Source organism: Ammospiza nelsoni, chromosome 3 (genome assembly GCF_027579445.1).
Source record: "Ammospiza nelsoni isolate bAmmNel1 chromosome 3, bAmmNel1.pri, whole genome shotgun sequence".
NCBI classification, from domain to species: Eukaryota; Metazoa; Chordata; class Aves; order Passeriformes; family Passerellidae; genus Ammospiza; species Ammospiza nelsoni.
Window position 1 is genome coordinate 62,490,347 of NC_080635.1, and position 7,725 is coordinate 62,498,071.

Here is a 7,725-nt window from a genome sequence, read left to right on the forward strand (position 1 = left end):
TTAAGAGGGCAGAACTATTTCATAAATATTCTTATCCAGCATCACAGAAGCAGGGGCTTATATGCATGGATGAAATGAAGGTGAATTAACTGGCCTCACTGTAAACAAAGTTCAGTAAAACCAGACATTACTAACTAGAGTAGCTCTAAATGAGCAAGTCTGAGATGAGCACAAGCAAGAGCTCCAGAAGAGCAGATGGACAAGTGCCCTGTCCACTGACTACAAGGACACTAACACAACTGCTTGAGATATGGCATTGACATGAAAGACTAGGTGTGGACAAGGCGCCTTGAAACTACACTCTACCTTGAGACTCACTCAAGGCATCCTGAGAGGGAAAGAAAAGCTCAAAGCAGCTGAAGACAGCCTCTCAAGCTCACACTTGCTGAACAGTGATGGAGTAAAACAGCAGGAGGACACCCCATAAAAACAAAGCCCTTGGCCCACTGGAAATTAGTGGAAAGGGTACATCTCCCACAGAAGAACGTGTCTTTCCATGGCAGCAGGCACAGCCTGGAGACAGTAGATGCTGCTGTGTCTACACTATCTCCCATAATGCTTTAGAATTTGCACCTCCTTCACAATCTTTAGATTTGCCAGAAATTGCAAGTGGGGAAAGTTGCTATTGTTCCTAATGATTAACAGACTATGCCATGAGTATAACGGGTAATATTCATGTTCCTTCTCCAGGCAGGAGGCACTCCAGGCAGGCCAGCAAGGTGCTTGGAGCACCTGCAGCAAGGAGCTCCTGCCATCCCCTCCAGGAAGCACTGGGATCTAAGACAACGTGCTCACAAGTAGCTTTCAGGTGCCTTTGTGAGCTGCAGCCTCACACCTGGAGGGGCTGTGCTGGTGAAGAGGACGGTCTGTGGCAAGGCCATGGGAAGAGGCTGTCAGCATCCCACAGCACTGCCCATGTTCAGAGCAATGTCTTTTCTTGGCCTCAGCATGGCCACGAAGGGAGGAACTCATGAGCGAGGGTTTAGTAAACTCACAAGTTTCCAGAAGACTCTCCTGGCGAGAGGGAAGAGGAGCAGGAACATGGGCGATGTGCCAGAGATCGATTTGTCCAATTTGAAGAAATTAATTTAATTGTCTGTGGCAGTAGGAAAGCTTGCAGCTGCTGGCTCCAGGAAGCCTGGACAGTAAGACAAGGCGGCGCCAACGCTGCTAGAATGAAGCAAGTGAGGTGAACACCCAGCAGCCGGGGCTCAGGAAGCTTGGTGGTTTCATATCCTTGCAATGAGAGGCTTGCACACCCACCATTTCCATTCTGAATTGTTATATCCCTCTAAAATCCAGGTTGTAAACATTTAGTGTAGCTGGTACAAGATAGTGTTTAAAAATTCCACCATTCTGCAATTAAAACCTTGCCCTGCAAAAGCCAGGGATCTGTCCTGTCTGTCCCACCACCCAGCAGGCGGCTGAAGTAGTGGGACCCTGCGTCCCAGCCCAGAGAGGTGAAAAGCAGGGAGAATACTAACAATTCTGTAATTACAAAATTATGTTTCCTTTTTTTTCTTTTCTTTTTTTTTTTTTTCCTCAGAAGATAAGAACAGTTGGAGAACTATATGCTGTGGGGCCTCAGCAAATCTACTGCCAGGATTTGCTGTTTGAGGCTTTCATCCATCCAGTTTTAATCCAAATTAGTAGGAGCTTCAGAAAGGGATTCTGGCAAAGTCACAGCTGGAAAGATTTTCATCATTAATTCTGCCAGGCATATAAAAATACAATTTAAAAAAAATAGGAAGGGGGTGGGCTGTAACAGCTCTTGGCAGAAACTTGTTTTGGTTTGCTTTTAGAGTAAAAACAAAAATCAAAATAAAATCCGTATTTAATTAAGAAATAATCCTTATCTTTGTTTTCCTTGACATTTTTACATAAGGCTAAAAATGCCATTCTAGGATTATTATAGAATTAATTTCTTTGCTTTGTAAAGAGGCAGGGCAGCTGGGGGTGAGCGGGGAGGGCCGGCTCCCCTGGCCCCAGTGGCACAGGGCTGTTCAGATTTTTGGCAGGTCATTCCTTGTAGCAAACAGCAGTAGTTTAACGAGTTCAGCCTGCAGCTTGTCAGGGGGAACACCAGAGCAGGAGGCAGCACAAGCACAGGTGGTGCCTGGGGCTTGTGTGTGCTCACCCAGCAAGCACCAGCATGTCCCCACTGCCTGGGACCAGCTCCCCAGCAGGGACAGGACCAGAGGTGCACACACACTTCTGTGACATTTCCTGCTTCAAGCTGTGGAGACTAAAACATGACATTTTGCAAATGCTGACTCTGACAAGTACTGCTTCAGCAAACCAGTTCATTTTCTCATGTAATCTCATTTATCCAGGGAGTGCTGTGTTAAGGAATGAGGCTCAAGCAAGGGCACACAAGTACTCTGCCACATATGGATTTTGAAGAGAGAGTAGGAACTTCCCAAAATGCTTCTAAATTGCTATGGGTCTGTCTATTAAAAAGACACAAGGTTCCCTTCAGGACAGAAGCATATGTGCTATGGTGCTGCTCATGATTCTGGTTATCTTAGTCTCTTTCACAGCTGTAATTGCAATAAACCCACTGCACCTGCCCAGCACTCCTGATCGCAGATCTCAAAGCTTTAAGCCAACTGCCTCAAAACAAACCTGATTTATAAAGGCACATTGTGACCACAGAGGCATCATCCCACCCATACAGTCACACAAAGAAGACAACCATGAACAACTCAAGGCTGCCTGTATGTAAAGGTGAGGAGCTGGACTGGGGAATGAGATGCTGGAAAGCAGTATTGTGAAAAGGGATCTGGGGGTTCCTGGTCAAAAGAGTTGAACACAAGCCAGCAGAGCCCTGGCAGCCAGGAGGGCTAACCATGTCCTGGGGGGCATCAGGCACAGCATTGCAGCTGGGCAAGGGAGGGGATTGTCCTGCTCTGCTCTGCACTGGGGCAACCTCACCGTGAACCCTGCATGCTGTTTTGGGCACCACAACGTAACAAAGATATTAAAGAGTGTCCAAAGGAGGGCCATGAGGAAGGTGAAGGGTCTGGAAGGGAAGCTTTATGAGGAGCAGCTGAGGTCATTTGGGTCTTTTCAGCCTGGAAGTGACTGAGGAGAGACCTCATTGTGGTCTTCAACATTCTTGTGAGGGGAAGAGGGGCAAGCACTGATCTCTTCACTCTGGCGACCTGTGACAGGGCTCAAGGAAACACCATGAGGCTGAGGTGGGGGAGCTTTAGGTTGGGTATCAAGAAAATGTTCTTCCCCCAGAGGGTGTTTGGGCACTGGAACAGGCTCCCCAGGGAAGTGGTCACAGCACCAAGCCTGACAGAGCTCAAGAAGCATCTGAACAATGCTCTCAGGCACACGGTGTGATTTTTGGGGATGTTATGTGCAGGGCCAGGAGGTGCACTTGATGATCCTGATGGGTCCCTTCCAACTCAGCATATTCTGTGATTCTGTAATAGATCCGACTACTCAAAGGATTTTCTCCACATAGCTGTGTTTCATGTGTAGCCAAAAATCACAGTATTTAAGGAACCTTGCCTATTAGTTAAGAACTTTCATAACTGAATTTATTCTGTACTGCAGTTACCCACTTGCATTTCCCCTAGTGCTCTTCTATAGAAGAAAAGACAGAAAAAGGGTTAGTTTTGCCTCCAAAATACACAGCACAATTCTCAGTGTTTAGTGGAAACCTTTCATATTGGTCTCAGGATAAAGCAAAGACATTCAGGGCTGTCCAGTCATGGCACTGACATCCATCCCTAGGCATCAGTCAGAGAAATCCCATCTTCTGGGACAGACTCCAGAGAAGGAAATATTGCAATTAACTATGACTACTTTGCCAATGGTATCTCCTTATAGAGATGAGAATTTTTGGAGGTATGTATTTGATTATAGTTAACTACTTATCCTATTACATATAATAACATAACCTGTTATTTTGCACTTTATTACTGAAGTATTTATTAGAATGAATCCACGAAGAACAAATTTTAAAACAGAATTTATACATCAACTGGCATTTTTAGTGGGAAAAAAAAACTTCAAATAACATTTTCTTTCGGAAAGAAATACCACAGTGATACTATGCTGTTTTGAACAGGTCTAGATTTTTTTATTTTCACCTCTTTCATGTAAGGCAACAAAAATTTAGATTAGAATCCCAGATGATCATTAATATGTCATTGTACAAAATCATATTTCTCCAGCAACTAAAAACTGAATTTTAAAAAATTTAACTTTTGGGGAGTTTAAAATGAAGCAAAATATCCTGATCCTGCTTTGCTACTCAAAGTACTCCATGTCAAGCCTGACACACTCAGTGGATCCCCTGTGCCAAGGCTTTGCTGTGGGTTTTCAGCAGCCTCTGAAGCACCTCCTGGGTGCACAGTCAGCCAATATCCCAAAAGCAGCAGCAAAGACACTGAGATTTTCCTCCTGACAATGGACTTTACCTTTCAGCTACCCACCTCACTTTATGCTATCTACAAGAGTTAAAAAAGATCTTACTTGGCAAACCTGTCTTGAAGTCCAGTGCCCTCAGTGCAGCCAGGCAGAATGTCCATCCTCCAAGACCTGGGGTCTGATCAGGTGTTTTAGCTAACAGAGAGCTTTCATCTCCTTGGCTCGGGAAAGCTGGAACTGGTGAGAGGCAGTACAAAAGGCAAAATACAGTGTACAAAATAACAGCATCCAGGACAGAGAACTGTAATGAAAACAGCTGTGAGGATACATACCCAAACAGATTTTTACAGCCCACTGAGCCAGTAAGAGAACACCAGAGAAATATATTAAAAGGGTAACACAGGAGCAGGTAAGATATATTTTGCATTTTGAAATTTTAAATTGATTACCAAAATCAATTACAGGAGAGAATAAGGTTAAAGAAATAGGGTTTTCTGCAAATATCAAACAAAAAAGAAAGGTGGAGAGGAATACCAGTTTTTTCATTCTCCTGGGTACCCACAACTCTATTTTTTTTAGGAAGAAGTTTCCAGACTGAAAAGACAGCCTTGTTCAACTCTGGAGCTCAGTTTAAACTGCAAACCAAACTAAACAGCAAAGAAAGAACATATTAAATTTTTCTTCCCAGCTTCTATGAAGGGGTGGAGAGTCAGAAAAGAGAAATATGGTGGTGATGGGAGCTGAGCCAGCAGCTGAAACACCTGCCAAATAATCCCAGAGCTCTTCTTGTCCAACAGGGAAACCTGCAACCACTGTGTATCACCCCCGTGCCTCTTCCCTGCTCTAAATGTACATTTTTGTCTGTGGAAAACCTGTGGCCAGAAGACAGTGCAAAGTCACAGGGTCACCACTCTGTGATACCCTTCTCTGGCTGATGACCTTAAAGTTGTGGAATAGTCCTGGAGACATGGAAAAAAACATTAAGAAGAAATCTTAAAAAGCAGAGCTAGAAGAAAAGCAAAGATTCAGAATTATTAAGGCATTTCCTCACTATAACATTGCTACATTTAAGCAATATCAAAGCAGCCTGAAGGCCCGTGGTATATCTTCCTAGCACCATTTTTCAGTAATTTTGGACAGGTAAGCCTTGACTGAGAACTCACAAAAACCTGCCTGCCTTCTGGCAGCTGTGGTGCATATGAACACCCATGACCTTGTTAAGTCACAACACTGAGAGCTTGTCTAACAGAAAGATATGCTGAACTGTTAAGGACTCCCACCACAGCCTTCCAGGCCTCTAGAACAGGCAGAGAGGAATAAAGGGCCCACCAAAACCAACGATAGAGAGTTGCTGTTGGAAAGCCCATGTCCAGTGTGGGGACATCATCTCTCTACTGGAAGAGACCCTGATGTCCTCCCATTAACAGACACCAGTTTCTTAGGATGGTTTACAGGGAGAGCTGCACTATCCTTGAGAAGTTCACCAAGCTAACACATCTGCCTGACTCAGTGATAAGGAAAAGCTACTGAGTTTCTGTGAGTTTGCCTCGTAGCTTGAGTAGAAGTGGGAAGTTCAGCCAAGGCCCTTGTGTTCCTACTAAAAAAGCTTTTTTGTATGCTTTTACTTGTGTCTCTTTATTTTAATGAGAAGATCAAGAAGCAGCAACGCCAGCACTGGTTGTAGCAGCAGAAACAAAAAGAATTGGTTAGAGCTTTTGTCCAGGTCTTGTTTCCATGTGGGTTCTCTGATGTTTAATGAGAGTTGAACTCGTATTACAGCCTTTTCCTTGGAAGAGATTGTCTTCTTCACTCCCTCTGCCTATTTCAACAAAAATGTAGCTCTGTTATCTGTAAGACTTCATGAAACCAACTCAGTCAAATTGGCCACTAATTATAAAAAGTATTAGAGAGAGATGGCAAGTAAGGTACACAGTAAATGCACAGAAAATCTATCTCCACTATTTTCCCCTTCTTCTTCCCACAGATATGTGGTAGGCTTGCAGTCAGAACACCACCACCAGGTAAAGGGATCCTGTAAAAAGAGGGAGCTCTTTGTTTTGCTGCCTCAACAAATTGCTCTCCATAGCCAGAGACAGCTTCTGCCCATATGACCTCGCAGCCGTTTTCAGCTCCTCCCTCCATCCAATTTGCCGCAGCACAACAAAGCACTCCAAAAATAACATTTATTTCTAAAAACTGGAAAATGGCACAAACCACCCCAAAGGAGAGAATGACAACGGCATGAGTTCAGCACAGGCTCATGAATTGCATCTCCTGGCCAGGGACAGGAAACTGGAACCTCATGGAAAGAGACTGGATGGAAGCAGAGCGAAAGGAAGTGCCAGGAGCCGCGGCCACTGATGGCCAAACGCTGCCGAAAGGATAGGCCAGCTGGCCGGGAGAGCGCCAGGACTGTGTCACAGCTCTGGATCTGTAAACCCCTGTGTTCTGGAAGTTTGCACGCACGACAGGCTGGAGCGCGCACACTAAGCAAGGAGAAATTTAAAGATGAGGAACATTTCCAAATGTCAGCTTTAAAGTTGGGGATCAGCAGAGACTGAACATCTGATTTCAATTCTAAATGATTTCCGATTAGCCAATGTTGATGCAGTACCCCAAATACAGTTTCTGTTCAAAACAGTATCCCTCAGTAATGACAGAGCTGGTATGTATGGACTGCTAAACAAAGGCCACACCACCACTGCTTAAGAGACTAGAAGTTGGACCAGGCAAAGGAGAAATAAACTAAATCATTTTCATTGAACAGGCAGAGCCAGATTTGCCACTACCTTACCTCTAGTACAGCCACTTAGATCATGTGTAAGGTAACTTTCACGAAAATGGAATTTTAAGTGCATAATAAATACATCCAGAAAAACTCCTTGCCTATGAAGAAGGGAAACTAATTTGTTAAGTAATAGAAGATGAATGCTAAATTGTAATGCTGAAATGCAGACAGGTTTTCAGAAGCAGTACGTTTTTGATGTAATATTTGAAAATGATCAATTCAAATTCTGATTTGAAAAATTTTTTGAGCTTTGATCTTGCTCCAAGTTGAGTCCAGAATGACTATTATATGGCTGACGTTAAAAGTGTCAGGACAAAGTGATTTATAATGGAAACACAGAAAATAAATCACTATTTGAGAACTTTTTAACACACCACAGATTAGAGCCAGAAGGCCAGACTAAGTTGTCACTGAGTTTGCAAGCTTTGAGCAGTTGAGGACCACAATACACAGAAGAGCAAATTGAGTTAATGAACTCAATCAGATACACACAATGACCTGTGCCTTCCTTGGAGAGGCACTTAAAAATTATGGTCTACACAGACACTAAC